General features: G+C 35.9%; 1 long non-coding RNA gene and 3 other non-coding genes across 4 annotated transcripts in view; all 4 read right to left on the reverse strand.

Annotated features, from left to right (window-relative positions):
• Positions 1 to 17,114, reverse strand: part of LOC140161235 (uncharacterized) — a 32,417-nt gene that overhangs the window by 8,420 nt on the left and 6,883 nt on the right. Inside the window, exons 6-19 of the long non-coding RNA XR_011860081.1 lie at positions 16,508 to 16,552; positions 14,921 to 14,975; positions 14,355 to 14,408; positions 11,835 to 11,883; positions 11,092 to 11,179; positions 10,354 to 10,475; positions 9,891 to 10,024; positions 9,090 to 9,174; positions 8,595 to 8,662; positions 6,617 to 6,745; positions 5,675 to 5,940; positions 5,103 to 5,237; positions 1,423 to 1,477; positions 1,149 to 1,203 (exon numbers count right to left, since the gene is read on the reverse strand). This is a non-coding gene — a long non-coding RNA (uncharacterized lncRNA). The remainder of the gene's footprint in view (positions 1 to 1,148; positions 1,204 to 1,422; positions 1,478 to 5,102; positions 5,238 to 5,674; positions 5,941 to 6,616; positions 6,746 to 8,594; positions 8,663 to 9,089; positions 9,175 to 9,890; positions 10,025 to 10,353; positions 10,476 to 11,091; positions 11,180 to 11,834; positions 11,884 to 14,354; positions 14,409 to 14,920; positions 14,976 to 16,507; positions 16,553 to 17,114) is intronic.
• On the reverse strand, positions 13,828 to 13,964 carry LOC140161443 (small nucleolar RNA SNORA57). Its single transcript, XR_011860133.1, has one exon. It is a non-coding gene; the product is annotated as a small nucleolar RNA SNORA57 (small nucleolar RNA).
• On the reverse strand, positions 14,583 to 14,715 carry LOC140161444 (small nucleolar RNA SNORA57). Its single transcript, XR_011860134.1, has one exon. It is a non-coding gene; the product is annotated as a small nucleolar RNA SNORA57 (small nucleolar RNA).
• On the reverse strand, positions 15,638 to 15,865 carry LOC140161436 (small nucleolar RNA SNORA73 family). Its single transcript, XR_011860126.1, has one exon. It is a non-coding gene; the product is annotated as a small nucleolar RNA SNORA73 family (small nucleolar RNA).

Here is a 17,114-nt window from a genome sequence, read left to right on the forward strand (position 1 = left end):
CTGGAATAAAACTTTTTACACTTGGATGTATATTGTTTACACTTCTTGTGGCAAGTTTTCTTTCAAAACAGCTTGAAAAAGACTTATTTCTCCAAATGGCAAAATCACCAGCATTTCTATCTTTCTTGTATTTGGGGATTTTTTTTTCCTTCCAAATGCCAAAATAACTGTACCATGGTTCATTGCTGCAAGTGACACAGAGATCGTCAAACACAGAAGCACTCATGGATGATACTTTAGCCACTGTGTCCCCAATGCAACTATATCATAAAGGAACATCAATGTTAGAACACTGTGGCACAAATCGCCATTTCACACAACACATTTTCTGATCACATAACTTTGGGTAGCTTCATGAACTGAACAGCACCACATAAAAACATCCCAGAAAGACAACAGCAAAGGAAGACCTCTAAAACCGCAGATTGTCTGCAACACAAATCCAAGCAAGATGATATAGCAGACACATATCTGACCAGACTATCCGAAACAGGCTTCATAAAGTCCACCTTCGAGCTCGAAACCTGCCAAGAAACCAAAAATGACGGCTCTTCATCGTCTGCGCCTTTGTCACCCACACCAACAATGGAACATGAATCAGTGGTGTAATGTCATGTTTAGTGATGTGTAGGTTTTGTTTAAGTTTGGACAGCCGAGTTAAGGTTTGGAGAAGACACACAGCATGCTTCACCGATTGCTGCATTGACAGAGTGACCGCCTTTGGTGGGGGCAACGTAATGGTGTGGGGTGGAATATCGATGACAAGCAAGACCAGTCTGGTGGTTATTGTTGGAAACCTCAATACAATGAACTATCAGGATGTTATCCTTGACCCTGTTGCAGTTCCGTTCTTGAACAATGTTGACCCTAATGCCATACTCCCAAAATAACAATGCCTGCCTACAGAACCAGAATCATCAATGACTTAACTTCAGGATAAAAGAATTTAGAGGATGTAATGACCTGCTGTCAGTCCTGACTTCAACCTCATTGAACACTTGTGGGATCAGCTTGGTCTTGCTAGGGTAACGGATTCAACCATATTGGATGAATTGCGAGGGTTCCTTGATGAGTAATGGGATGCTATCCCACAGCGTATAAGCAGACTTGTGACAATGTTGACAATTTCCTGAACAAAGATAGCTTACCTATATGTACATCGGTCTTTTCATGACTGAAAACGCTGCAGACACATATCCTATCCTGCAATTCAAACAAAATTAATTCATATTATAAAATGTTACATATCAATTGTTAACTTTGAAACATTTTGTATGACTTGCTCAGATTTGTATTGGCTAATATGGCTACACAGCCATAATACATCAGCATATATCGATAAGATGGGGAAAGAATGGTGTCATCAAGGCAAGCATGTCAAGTTTTCATAGAAATTGAGAAACATTAACAAGAATCTCTTACCTATGCTCATCAGGTGTTTGCAGGACTGAAAAATTCTGCTGCAGAATCTCCTACCCTACCTGTGATTGAAACAAAAATAATTCAGATTTTATGAAAATGTTCAGCAGTACTTGCAAAATGGTGCGCAGATTTATTAAGGCTAATACGTCGGCATATTGATAAGATGGGTTAGGACAAACTGTCCTTGTTTACTTGTCCTGGGTAGGTTACCTATTTTATAGCATACTCTAACTCTGCAAAAGTAATTTATGGGAAGGCTAACAAAACCTTGTCATGTGCCAATCTTGCATACACACATAACATGTTTACAATATACTAGATGGATGAGTGCCAACTCAAAAGACTCGATTTACACCATTATTATTGTTTACAGGACACATAAATATGCATAGCTTTGATTTAATATATTATATATGCATGCCTTGCATTCACAAATTTGCACATCCAACATATCTGGAACTGTATGTCCTCAGCAGTAAAAACAATGTTTACATGAAAAACATGATCAGATACTGAGAGGATAATATTTCTTTTGCACTACGATGAAACTTGATGCCAATAGCTAATTTTAGCAAAAGTCACTTTGAAGTGCAAACAAATAGTTACCATCATATCGTATCTGGATAAGTTCAATGAGATTGGACAAAAATGGGCATGATTTAAGGCCAGTCCAGTATTTTACCCAATCTTCCAAAATATTACGATTGGATGATTTATAATAATACACGAACATTTGTCTTGATCATGCTTAGTATCCTATGAGCAAATTCAATTCAGATCGTCTACATCGTGCATGTGAAACAAAACTGGACAAGGTGAATGAAGTAGTTCACTTCCTTGTGGATAACCGAATTGTCAAAATTTGTGTAACATGTGTAATGACCACAACAACTTTGCTCTTTTTTAACTGCCATGGAATGCAGTAATATTAATGCGTGCTAAAGGACATTTTCATTCACATGCTGCTAAAGTATGGAATAGTCTTTCTACGGATGGTAAAGTCATTCCAATTCCATGATAAAAACCTGTGTAGTAATACGTCTTTCCATTCGTTTACAATTTCATGTACCATTTATAATATTTTATGTTTTATTACGTTTTATTACTGTATATATTTAAAAGCTTCTTGTCCACTTATGTATCTTTGTTAATGCCAAGCCTCCATGGAGCTACCACGGGTAAAGGGTGCATTTACATAATATTAACTCAATTTCAGAAAAATACAGCACTAATTTTTTTTTTACTAAAAAAGTTTTGCCAATCACAACCGGTAAGTTCAACCTAACTGGGAAATACAATTAAATTGTAAACTGTAGCCAATTTTGGGGGAAATTAAGCAAAATCCATACTATGCAAACTGAAATAATCTGTTATTACAATAAAGCAGTTTCAGGCAAAATATGCAAATAAGCTCATTTTTTGCTACAGGGCTATTTCATTATAAATGACACGTTCACAAAAATGGCTTTTATCATATCTGGTTGATATAATTAGGGTGATAATGCAGTGTTATTAACTTAATTCTAAGTATGCCACAAACTACAAGCTACATGAGCATTTTTACAGAATTCTGTCTATTTTTTGTATAAAAAATTGCCAAAAGGTACATTTTTAACCCAATTTTGGAGTCCCATTTCATTTTGCCCATGTATTCTGAATTAATTCTTTGAAAAATTAGGCACATTCTATGGCAATGCGCTTGTTGCAATGAAAATATGATATGTGTGGAACATCATGCAAGTTGAATGGTGAAAATTGGTGCAAAATGTTAAAATTCAGAGATTCTTGCAAAATTGGCATTTTATGTTAAATAAAAAAATGAGTGTCCTCTCCAATTCATGCCTCCATTTTTGTTAACATTAAAGAGGAAATATAAACCCTTACCCTACCTGTATAATCTGTGTTATATTACCAATTGATGGGACAGGGCACTGATTGAGGAATTCATTTATTTTACATACAGTAGACCACTTGTTCTTGATACCACAGTTCCGCGTTAAAAATTTGTCCTCTCCAGAACTGAAGTTAATTACTAATTGTTGAAATAAGAAGGGTTATATCATAGAATGTGAAATTTGTAGAGGAAGAGTGGTCTTCCTTCTACCAAGGTGGCACATGATTTGGTATTTGTTGCATTTTGCAAGCCTGTATCCACGATTCTGTTTGCAATTTAACAAATGTCCTCTCCAGCACAATTATGTCATTTCCATGAATTGGTAAACAAACTAAAAATAAAAATTTCAAAGAGCCAAACCTACAAGAAATTTTTTGCATTTTATTGCAAATTATGCTTACAAACCACTTTAGTGTTCAAATTATTGTCCAGTTGTTGAGAACACATAATGATATTATTCTGCATTGAACTTCGGTTAGCTAAAAATTGCAATATTCCTAATTTAACCAGAATATTAACAATGTTTGTAGTGGATTTTAAATGCTGGGGATCTTTTATGCAATAATATTGATGCAGATATTTCTAAAGTTAAAGTATAACTTGGCTTATAAACGGATAACTTGGCTTATTATGTGTTAAAAATGTGTCCTATCCAGAACAAATGACACAGGAGGGTCTTTTATTTTAGGTTTTCCATGACTAGTACAACAGATTGACGAGAATACTCACTTATGCATCAGTGTAGCTATTGGGCAGGACAAAATGACTATTTCATGAATTTTTCATGTGAAGATAAAGTTTATCCTTAAAAATATGTAGTAATTTTGCACCATTTATCTGGATTAGTATCAATTTACTAATTGTTTTATATTGAAACTGGCATATTTAAGACACTGAAGTGTAAAGGAACATACAACAATTATTACAGACTAAATATGAATAAGTATGAACCCAATGTTGGTTACATATACTCTTTCAAAGTTGTGTATTAAATTGTTTAAAAAAATGTCCCCTCCAGATGGCAGCTATGTTTTACACAGAAAAAATTCAATTTAATTTTTTTAATGGTTCCTGAGGGTTTGACGCTCTAATATTTTGAGAATTATTGACACACCATCTGAACTTTGAAATGATAATGAATTTGCATGAAATAAATGAGTTTGAATTTTGACCCCTTTTGGGACTCAATGTTGTCATTTATAATGAAATAGCCCTACAGTAACTACTACACCCCTGGACAATTTTGTGCCTATTTTTGCATTTTCCTCTAAAATTATAGCGCATTGGTGACAAGTAAGATATGTATATTATAGGGGCAAGGACTACAACTAATGCACTGAAAATTTTATTTCAGCACAGACAACAGTGCAAAAATGAGGGAAACCCATTATTTGATCAATAAATCAATAACTACTTGTCTTGAGTCACTGAAATTCCAGTGTAGTAACTGGATTCCTTGCCCCTATAATAAATGTAACTTTCGTTACCAGAGTTTTATTAGTTTTTGAGAAAAATGCAAAAATAGTCAAATTTATCAAGGGGTGTAGCACCACCTTAACAATAACATAAATATACTTCTTGTACTACTCAGCGTTGGATTGATCATTTGTGATTCGTCACCGCCTTTTAGGCTTCAGACGGCACTTCCGGTGTCATCATTATAGTACAAGATGCAGCTTCATGTATAATATTATTGTCCATTACCCCCCCCACCGCAATTATTCAAGAAAATCAAAACTGATAATCTCAAACTATACAGCATAAGAGATCATCATACTTGTATCACCTACCAAGTTCCTCGGTTATTGTATGTTAGCTACAGATTGGATGTTATCAAATTTGAGATTTGGTCTCTTCTAGTGTTGGATTTCTCCTCTCCCTTTGCTGGCCTCCTTCACAAGAGTATCAACGGCATCTGCATCTATCATAAATAGAATGGGTGATTAGCTGCTGTACTGATATTCTTAATGAATTTTAGTTCTCCTTTATGTTGGATTATTTGATTCTTATTCAGAGATTTGTTTAACCAGCCAGCACTGTTACATAACCACCATGCTAGTGGAGAATATCAAAGCACCAAGCCCTGTGCAACATTTAGCTTCCTATTTTTGTCCGTGTTCCAGACCAATTAATAATATCATTCAATAACCTGCATCAAATAAAATGTAGCTGATATATCATTGAGTACTCCAATGATGATTGCTGCGAGTCCCCAAGAGGAAGGTAATCAGCCAATGTTTGCTGTACGCATCACTACACCACCCATCTACCACCAATAACAAGGTAGACCAGCCGGCTTATTTGGATGCGATCTTTAATTCATTACATTCATGTGTAGATGTTTTTGTATAGCTTTACCTGATGATGCAGCGTCTATAGGTGTTGAGGCTGCCACTGTCCAGCTGTTGGGGCATCGGTGGGTTGTGATGGTTGGGTGGCTTAAATTGCCGATGGTTGACTGCATTGCTCAGTACTTGAAGGTGTTCCCTGGTGGTTTGAAACACGTTGTTTGGAGCTGCCATGTCCATGCGAATGTTCCCTAGCTATTCTTCCTCGATGACTGCAGATGGTGTGCCCGTAGGCAATTGGTGGATAATGTCCAGATGAAGTAAGGATGCTGGGAGCTACAAACAAATCGTACAGAATTTTTAAGCAGGGTATAATTTAGGGAGGTTTTTCCCATTCAGTTAGTAACATTTCAAACCATTCTAAAATGACTGTTAGCAATACTCGGCTCTGGACACAAAGACTTCACAGCCATATATGGCCAGACTATATGAATACTACATGTTACTTTAGCACTAACAAGAATCCTTGAGCTACTGATAAATGTTCACAAGGGTCTTCAGTAGCGCACATCAATTTCTTTAGACAGACATTAAAGTAAGTTTGCTCAGGTTTGACATAACACAATCCTCTTGATCTGAATAAAACAATTTATTGTTCACAACTTCACAAGTATCAATTTGCAAACATGAATAGTTGTTCATTTTACAGGTTTACCTTAGAAAGCTATAGAAGCTGACCGACCTCCACTTGGAATTGTAAATGTTGGTAAATTTCATGAAAATCGATCCGGCCCCAAGATAAGACGGGGCATCAAACATTTATGGGAGCTTGTCTGCAGAGGTATCCAACCCCACCAAAAAAACAATGCCAATTGATCAGCAGGGTCAGAATTTTGTTTCACAGCAGAATAAATTTGCAGGAATCATTTGATTCACACAAATCTGTTTACGAGAATCTTTGCGAGAATCGATTTTCGGATTCTGGATGAGAAACAATACATTACATTCTTACCAGGATTTCAGGACTAGATGTATTGGCAGTGGTCCCAGCTCATCCAGATGGGGTGCTAGTTGTTGCTGTCTGGGAACTGCAAACTCCAAGGCGTTCTCGAAGCACTTGATGAATGGAACGATTGCACATCTGATGTAAAATGAGAACAAAATATTATCTGCAATGCTTTTCTTGCTATTACTCGCATAAAGATGTGCGAAAATGTTCTTTTATGTATAGGTCTATGTAATAAACATGAAATATCAGGAATTTAAAAACAAGTGAAGTAGTCCAAAATCAGCAACGCGTGAAAAAATTACCACTTTTACAGTACCATATGCAAAGTTTTAAATTGACCTCCTAGGAAAATATAAACCCAATGAAAATGTAGCCAATATATCATTGAGTACTCCAATATTGATTAATGCGAGTCCCCAAGAGGAAGTGAATCAGCCAATGTTTACTGTACGCATCACATCAGTCACGATCAATCTACCACCAATAAGATAGACCAATCGCTTATTTGATGCGAGGAAGAATACCAATAACTAGAATTAAGCAGTTTGTAATTATGGTGCTCCCCACAAAGGTTTGTTAAAAAGAGTATATGGTCATGTTTTTTGAGGTGGGACCCAATTGTGTCACATCTTGCAATTTGTCAAAAATGAACTCCTTTTTTGTATTTCTGATTATATTTCAAAAACTTTTCACCCAAACTAGTAAAAGTATACATTTTTTTTTTTCATATATTGTCATGATTGCAAATCTGTAAAGTTTGAGTGGATATACAGGGTGTACCAAAAAATATACAGGGTGATTCCATTGAAAAATACCGAAAAAATTTAATTTCTTTACCACTTCAATATTTCTACATAGAATATTAAATTGGAAAATGAACTTGATATTTGCAATGTACACAGTTAGTCCTTTCATTAAATATATAGTTTGCACTATATTTGTTAAGCCTATTGTGTTATACAGGGTGTGAAAAAAGTTGTATTTTAAATTTGTTAATTTATGTAAAATTTCACTAAGTGCCATTAAATTTGGAAAATATATTCAATATAGTTTAAAGAATTGCTATAATATCAAATTTAAATATCCAATTCCTATATAGGGTGTTCCAAAAATCAATATACAGTGAATAATTAGTAACAAAGGTACATGTACATGTAGGCATATACATGCACAAATAGCCTACATCAATAAACTTTTAACAATAACCAGAGATCAATATGTCATCAGATTAAATCCTTTGACTGTAATAATCTCCTTTGAGAAGATTTATTTTATATTTCAAATATAAAACAATATTGAAATTTATTTCATATGCATGCAAAATTTAAAGCCCATTCTATTGCATGACCCACATTCCACTGCATTAATTAAAAGCTTATTAAATCCGTAATTACTAAGTTTATTAAGATTAACTAGGCAATTATAGTTATAGAAAGTTAAAAATAAGATTAACATTATGCAAATGCATTTTCACTTCTACTAGGCAACAAAGTGCATAAATTTTATTAATGAACACCAACTTCCCATTGGAATTACACAGAGCTCCTCCGCTTCCGGCTCCTCCACTTCCGGCACCACCCCTGACTAATTAACTTAATTAAGCTGTTGTAATTAATTAATACATTTGTTTAATTATATTTGTTATTAATTCATTAGATTAATAATTTATCTTCAAAATAAGACCAAAACCATTTGTTCATGATGAATTTTAGCAAAAATATAGGAATAAGAAGACAAAATGATTTAGCAAAATGTGACAGCACCACCTTTTTTAGGGTCCCAGTTTAAAAAACATGACCATATGCAAAACATGCCACTGTTTTGCCAAGGTCATTAATATTCATTTGTATTTTAAATGGGCAAATATAATAAGACAAACTATACAGCATTCAATCATAAGATAAATTTCATCTGCTCCACTCCAGGATTTGATAGTTTTGCATTGATTCAGTTGAAGTGTCTGTGTTCAGGCTGTACTCACCTGTTTCCCCTGATGGTGTTCCCAGCATGGACCGTCTTGGTGGTAAAGTTGGTATGTTCTGATGAAAGCTGCACAATGAAATTCATAATTTCAAGTTTTTTTTAAACAAATCTGAGTGGATTAATGGAATAATTTTTAAGTATACTTGTACTACTCAGCGTTGGATTGATCATTTGTGATTCGTCACCGCCTTTTAGGCTTCAGACGGCACTTCCGGTGTCATCATTGTAATACAAGCAGCAGGATTTTTCCTAGTGCAATTCTTCATCTTCAATACATGGAGAAAATCATAACTGACAGAATTATAAAGTTTGTAATATCATAACAATGATGAAAACCCAATGGTCATATTAAGAACCAGGAGCCACCTTATTTACTGCTCTGAAGAAGATTTGAGCTGTAAATATGAACCCTTTTGGACAAAAAACAAGTTTTTTTGCACTCACTCCTCATTGAAGCAACCCTAATCTGGTCTGGAAAGATTAAGTTACCTACCTGTTACACCATTGATGTTAATGGCATCATCATCATGACGTGACTAACTACAGGAAGTTGGTAGGTTCTTCAGTTCTGAAGCAAGCTGCAGAATGAAATGAATGGTTCCAAGTCTTATTAAAAAATCTAACATAATGGTTAGATTGAACTTGCGTGCCACTGAAATATTTTAGTTCTTTCAAAATTTAACATACATTCATTATACATTTCGAGACAACGAAGCATGAAAAAACACTTCGAGTACTGTTAACTTTCAATATATACTTTTTACATTAAGGTAACATTTTGTCCCAGGTTTGTGGACACAGCATACAAGCAATGTGGTATACTGCTTCCTATAAACCAGCCTTTATTATAAGCCACAAAAGGCATCTATTGCTCTATGGGTTATAAGTAACAATGACGTGGCATTGAAGTGGCTAAAAATAAAAACTTGCAATTATCAAATGACATGTTTTTTTCTTTACTCAATATACAACTTTCAATAAACGCGAGTCCAAGATTTTGCTGCACATCTGGCCAAAAATTGGACAATATCAGATCCAACACATAATAATGATAAAATTGGATGCTTTACGCCCAATATTTATTGGTCTCGCTATGGGTTTTAAAATATTGGACTCGAATACGTCTCGTCCAATATTTTAAAACTAATAGCTCGACCAATAATAAATATGGGCTCAATTGATCCAATTTTATATCAATATTGTGCAAACCTGAAAGGCCATATTGACCACACTATTACTGACTGAACATGGATTCAGGGTCAAGGGTATGTCATGCGTTTTTCTTTCATCCTACCTGTTAGGTCTAAATAGCCCATTCCTAATGATCCTAGCCTACCAGGCCCAGCAGCTATTAGTGTTTCACTAAGAACAGTCAAATCATACCTCGCAGTTCAACTTCATCCATGATGTTTGAATTCAGTGACAATGCTGTGATAACAGAACACAAAAAGATACATTTGTTGGACATGCATCAATAATGACAAACTGTTTGCAACCATTATACATAATACATGGACTATTAACTGTCCCAGGTTTGTGGACACAGCATACAAGCGATGTGGTATACTGCTTCCTATAAACCAGCCTTTATTATAAGCCACAAAAGACATCTATTGCTCTATGGGTCATAAGTAGCAATGACTGGCTTTGTAAGTGGCTAAACATATACCAAGTTTTGATGTTCTTATATTGTCTACTGAACATTGTTTTCTAGTCAAAAGTATGTTATGTCATAATGTGTTATCCAGTCATCCTACCTGTTTGGTCCAAGTAGCCCAGTCCTAATGACCATAGCCTTCCAGATCCAGTAGCTATTAGTGTTTCACCAAGAACAGTCTCACCATACCTCATCCACAATGCTTTAATTCAAAAGACGATGCTGTGATAACGAAACATGGAGAATTTGTTAAGATGTAGATCAAAGTACATTAAATTTGACAATCACACACACAATCAATAATGACAAACTTTGTTTTGCAACCATTATAGATAAACTATAACTGTCCCAGGTTTGTGGACACAGCATACAAGCAATGTGGTATACTGCTTCCTATAAACCAGCCTTTATTATAAGCCACAAAAGGCATCTATTGCTCTATGGGTTATAAGTAGCAATGACGTGGCATTGAAGTGGCTAAACATAGGACTTGCAATCAAATGACATGTTTTATTCTTTACTTTGACCTGCAATTTCCCATTATTTCCAAAAATGAATTAGGTCAGCATGGAAAATGTTACTTCTTTAAATCTGATATGGTTATTTTGATTTGAACAATATCATAAACACCAAGTTATTAATCCAAGATTTTGCTGCACATCTGGCCAGAAATCGGACAATATTGCTTACTTGTGCAAACCTGGATGACCATGCTGACCACACTTATTGCACCATCTGATAATTTGTGTAGGTCGGTTATCCAACATTACAATACGCAATAAAATGTTCTTGGACTGTTCTAGTCAAGGGTATGTTATGTGTTATCCAGTTATCATACCTGTTTGGTCCAAGTAGCTCATTCCTAATGATCCTAGCCCTCCAAGTCCAGTCTCACCATATCTTGGTTCATCCAAAAGGCACATCATCTGTTGGGGAATGAAAAAAGAACGATCAAACATCAAGTTGACAACCACACACACATCCTTAAGACAACTTTATACTGCATATGGTATATCGGTGCTACAGTTATAGGTCAACTAGAACTGTCCCAGGTTTGTGGACACAGCATACAAGCAATGTGGTATACTGCTTCCTATAAACCAGCCTTTATTATAAGCCACAAAAGGCATCTATTGCTCTATGGGTTATAAGTAGCAATGACGTGGCATTGAAGTGGCTAAACGGCAAGATATTTGAAAATTTGCCAAAAATGAATCAAGTCAAGCATGGCAAATGAATGTTTTTTCTTTAAAGGGACATTTCAATTCCAAACTTTCCCCGCATGTCATTTTTTACATTTTTATTCAAACCCCTATAAAAATAAACTAGATGCTGCATTTCCATGTTCTAGAGACGAAATATTAATTCTTTATGCCCAGACATTAGCAATTCCATGCGAATCCAATAGGGGACACAATACAGAAACTTATTTCAATTCATCAACCAGTTTTAAGCTACGGTACTTCAGAAATTTTTTGGTCCTAGGTGGATCTCTTAAATCCGATATGGCCTCAACTTCGGTTATTTCAACAAATATGAATGAAATCACCCATTATCACTTTAAGAAAAGATCACACCTACCTATAAACCTCTTGAAGTGCGACCATCACAAGGGGTTGTGCCTATGCAACTGTAAATGATAAAAAGGAAAAACTACATGTATTACCTAGAATCTAGACATTTTACACGACTCATGAATGCAAGAAATCTGTACAAGACATTGGCTCAGACATCCAAGGAAGTTTGCCTATCACCAAGGGTTTTGACGCCCTCTACAGTGGAAACTGCAGATGTGGAAACATCATCATAGCCAAAAATCAAATAACTTATCACAGATTACTTTCGATCAACATATCCTTGCATTGTAAGAAGCAATTGTTTTTAAAGGCATTTTAGAAATGAAGCATCGGTTGATTTTAGAAACAAGTCTGCCTCAAGCACACCTGAAATGGAATTAAAATAATCCTACTCTCTTCATCTATCTTTTGAAAATGATGCATCAGATTTGTATTGGGTCGAATGTCACAAATAGGTCACCCAAAAATGGAGGAGCCGTAACATGAAAATGCTTTCTTCCCACTTCAAGTTTAGTTTATTCTAAAAGTATGATACCTATTTTAGAAAGTTTGGTGTCATTTTGTAGATAATTATGCTCTTTGTCAAATGCAAAAAACCCCAAGTCAATTAGACAACTACTTTGAGATTTATACTTCAATATGTAAGATGTGTCAATGGAGGAGCTGGGGCGGGTGAGCCCCATAGGGTTGTACACAAAATTGTGAAAATATGGCAAACTTCAAACCTTTGTATCTTAAAAAGTACAACTAGCATGGACACCAAATTGCACATATATCATCCTGGATTGTTAATCTACCTCATAGTAGATCAACTGTAACAAAAGATGTAACTAATTAATTGCCTAATTAAATACTAATTCAGACAGTTTTCCCTTTATATGTTACTGTACAAAGTGTGTACGTAATGCTCCAACATTTCTAAATGGCCTATCTCTTGCCCGAGTCACCCTGTTTATTCAAAAGTACACATATTTTTAAGGAAATTTGATGAGGAATTCAATTATGCTATTAGTTTTAGTGCCAGACATGGAGGAAAAAAGTTTTGATTGATAATGTCATGCAAATTGTAAAATTATTTTTTCAATTTTTGACCACCCTGTATGTTTAACATAAGGGATACCAAACTCTTTCTTCCTAATTTGTTGGAAGGGCCCATGCAATGTCTTTCTGAATCCATATTTATTTTGAGCTACATAGCTTTCAGAAAAAGAAACTATGGGGTTTACCATGACACGAAAGATGCTAATTTTGTTGATGTTCCACCCTGTATATTTCTTACCCACCCTGTATTATGATATTATACTTTGTTGATTTGGCATCCTTGTAATATAAGCTTTCCAGAAATGTATACTTTTAATGGTCTAAAATGTATTCATTAAAAGTTGTGTTGAAGTGAATCAAGATTGGTGATATTTTTATCATAAAACAATATGTTACACAAAAGATGACCAATTCATGACATGCGACCATTGGCTAATATATGGCTATGGACAGTCATAATTGTAATAACATTTAATAACACCTGTTGCCGATATCAAAATGCTCAAATCAAAACATCAATGTATCATACTGCTAGAGCATTCCCCAAATATCACATTTTTATGAAAACTGGATGGTTAAAATAAAATATTGACCAAGTTTAAATTTGTAATTCCATTATTCCTTTATCCAGTGCTCAGATATCCTATTGTTGCCAACCCACAGACCTCTGCACAGATTTTCACTAACCACTGTGGCCCAAGACACAAGTCTCGTAAACCATTTTTACAATCCAGGGGTGCAGCTAAATATAGGCAATCTCCTAGTCTACCTACATGACCATAACAATCAGGACCAGCTCCTGAGTTCTGTACAGACAAGCACAAAGATCACAAGAACATTTGTTCAACCTCTTGCACTGAAGTCCGATGCCCTATCAAATGTGCTCTCGACTGCTTACGGCTACCCGCATGAATCGTATTAAACACATGGCACGTACTACTGCCATGTTCTGCTTTCAATGTATTAGTGTTAGAGGATAGGACTGAAACATGATAAATGTTTCAGTACCGAAGGTATCACTAAACGTTTATATACCTCCTTACATTACACCAACTGCGTCATATGGAGATACAGAGGTGCCAAGAACTGGAGGAACCTCCATCCATTACTTGTAGCCCACAATAATAATTTCAAATGGGGTAATCTGAATGGCCGACTCCACATTTGAAATCTACATCTTTGTGGGAGGTTAAGGTCATGCCTTCAATAGGGGTGCACCCGCCAAATTACACGATCACAAAAGGTAAGTTGGTAAAAAGAATGAACATAGGCCTATTTGTGAAATTTTTGTCAAATGACCCTTGACATAACACATAATACCCAAGGGTCTTTGTGCCCAAGACCCATCAAAGCATGATTGTGGGAGAATTCATCAAAAGGCCACGGTTAACCATTTTAACACCCACACATGAACAGTGCCTATTTTGACTCGAAAGACCCTGTTCGACAAAATGTTGGCAGTAACAAGCATGAAAATACCTACCTACTATGAATCGTGATTGATCACCATCATGAGAGAGGCTTTGCTTTCTGCCTTCTGGAATGGAAAAGAAAGAAAGAGTACCAACACATTGATGGGGATTCATTTTTTACTTAAAAATGTTTGAATTGGTACCACCATTATTCTATTCAACAAAAATATCCAGTTCCCAGATATTCTCAACTATTGTTTTTGGATCTCAATTTATACCCTCATGGCCCATACTTCCATCAATGTATTAGTGTTAGAGGATAGGACTGAAACATACTGTTTCAGTACCGAAGGTATCACTAAACATTACTCTACCTCCTTACATATCACCAACTGTGTCATAGGAAGATACAGAGGTGCCAAGAACTGGAGGAACCGCCAGCCCAAACACGCATGTCGCTGTACCCAAGGATCATGTGTGCAAGTCCCATTGAAATCTATCAAAGCATGTGGGAGAAATCGTCAAAATCTCAGGGTTTACAGTTTTAGCGCACACACACAGCAAATGGAGCCCATTGCGTAGTTCGCTTTCGGAATCAAAATTTGTTTGCAGTGACAACAAGCACACAAACACCTACCTATTATATATGGATTGTCATTCACCACCGACATAAAAGAGATGATTTCTGCTGACTGGAATGGAAAAGAAAAACACATTAAAATGATTATAGCCGAGACATGACATCACACAAGATTCGTCAATGTCTTGAGAAATCGGCTAAGTTAAGTCTTGTCTCCTTTAAATTTGCTGATTCCAATGTTACACACCACATTTAGTTTGTTCCTAGAGAGCTATCAGTGCCCCTGTAGGTACTAATGACCATCATTCCCCAGATGTGCTCGTAATAGGCGGGATTCATTACATCTTGAACCGATATAGAATGACATGCACACAGCTGGGTGCAGTACCTATGTGAACTGCGCTTTACATATTGGACTTGTGCGTTTGTTAATTTACATGGGCACATTTTAGGACTTTTATGAAGCATGCAGTAATAACAAACTAATAATTCTCACCTATTACGAGCCGATCTAATATGTGATGCGATCAAACAAAATCGATCAGAACTCGGAAATATTGATTTTGAGATATAGCCATTAGCCAGACAAAGGAAATATTTCCTTTTGTTTTGGAAAGTCTTTAATTGCTCATATCTTTGGAACTGGTTGTTCAATTTCAATGGGTTTTTCTGCAAAACGCAGCTTTGTAAATGCTTGTTACTATCCTATAAGAAACTGAAAATTTACTATTTCCGAGTTCTGACAGATTTTGCTTGATTGCATCACATAAAAGAATATGTTCCTTGCATGGTTTGTCTCCTCAGTAATGGCCACATAGTGACTCTGAGAATGATCAGGAATATGCAAGAATTCGTCCACACCAGGTTTTAACCCGGGGACAAAATTACTCTCCAACGTCATGGAATGGGAACATACATCAGGGTCTTGCAAGAAGACTCAGCTCCCGTGCGCCACACTGACAGAGCCAAGGGAAGGAGAGCTCCCTCGGATGCCATCGTTGGAATATATTGAGAACATCAACCTACCTACATGTACGGAGAAATAAAGTTTAATCTATGTGGTAAATTAAGGTTTTTAACACAAGTCAACACATACATAAATGACAGCCAGTGAAAAAATTTCACTGACTATCCGAAGGTCCCAGGTTCAAATCCTGGATAGTCGGTGAAATTTTTTCACTGGCTGTCATTTATGTATGTGTTGACTTGTGTTAAAAATCTACCTACATGTACTTTTGAAGTTTAGAGCTAGCCAAACAATTTAAATGTGACACAATCTGGTCCATGGGGACAAAGGAGACATTAATTGAGTTACTGTAATTATTACATTATACATACAATAGGCTATCATTTACTGAAAACACCAAAGGTCTAGCATACTTGGCTCTTAATTCATAGTTTTTTGATGTCTACTTTCTTATGCATTTCATTGTTTTTTTACTCGATACTTTTACCTTTATCGCAGTTTAAAATGTGCCGCCTTTGGCCCCCATGGACCAGATTATGTCACAAATGTACTTAATAATTGCATAATTTAATTTGGGTTCATAATTATACTTGCTTTACAGGCTACTTAAAAAGATTAGTTAGAGGCTTATGGGCCAAAAAGCTTATGGGGAAAGGTCACAAACAAGAACCACTTACCTTATTCTGCATCGTATCTTTTATGGTGATGGTGCATTGTCTATCCTGTCAATCAAAACATACAATCATGTTTTATTCAATTGTTCAATAGTATGAACTTTGCCAAATTATTGACTAAAACTTGCTCAGATTTGTATTGGCTAATATGGCTACACAGCCATAATACATCAGCATATATCGATAAGATGGGGAAAGAATGGTGTCATCACTGCAAGTTTCATTCAGTACTTCTTTACCCGTTTATTTTCTCCACTATAATACACTTGTAATGGACACTGTGTGTAAGTGACGTCACGGTGCTATGTAATATGTGGGAGGAGTAGCATTTTTAGTGAAAATCAAAGTTTTGGCCATTGACCTGAAGTGGATGACATTTGACCGGAAGTTGATCATGTGACATCTGTGGCACCACCAAACGGTTCTACTGAGCAAGTATGGTCATCATGCCTGAAAGCATGTGGCTACGATGGCTGATTGAATGATGTTGACATGATGTTGACAGAAGAAGAAAGAAGAACACGGTAAAAAGAATGCACAGCGCCGATGGCGGCTGTGCAAAAAACACAAGGGACATATAAACCATATTTTGTACTCTGACCAAAAATGA

This window comes from Amphiura filiformis, chromosome 9 (assembly GCF_039555335.1).
Source record: "Amphiura filiformis chromosome 9, Afil_fr2py, whole genome shotgun sequence".
NCBI classification, from domain to species: Eukaryota; Metazoa; Echinodermata; class Ophiuroidea; order Amphilepidida; family Amphiuridae; genus Amphiura; species Amphiura filiformis.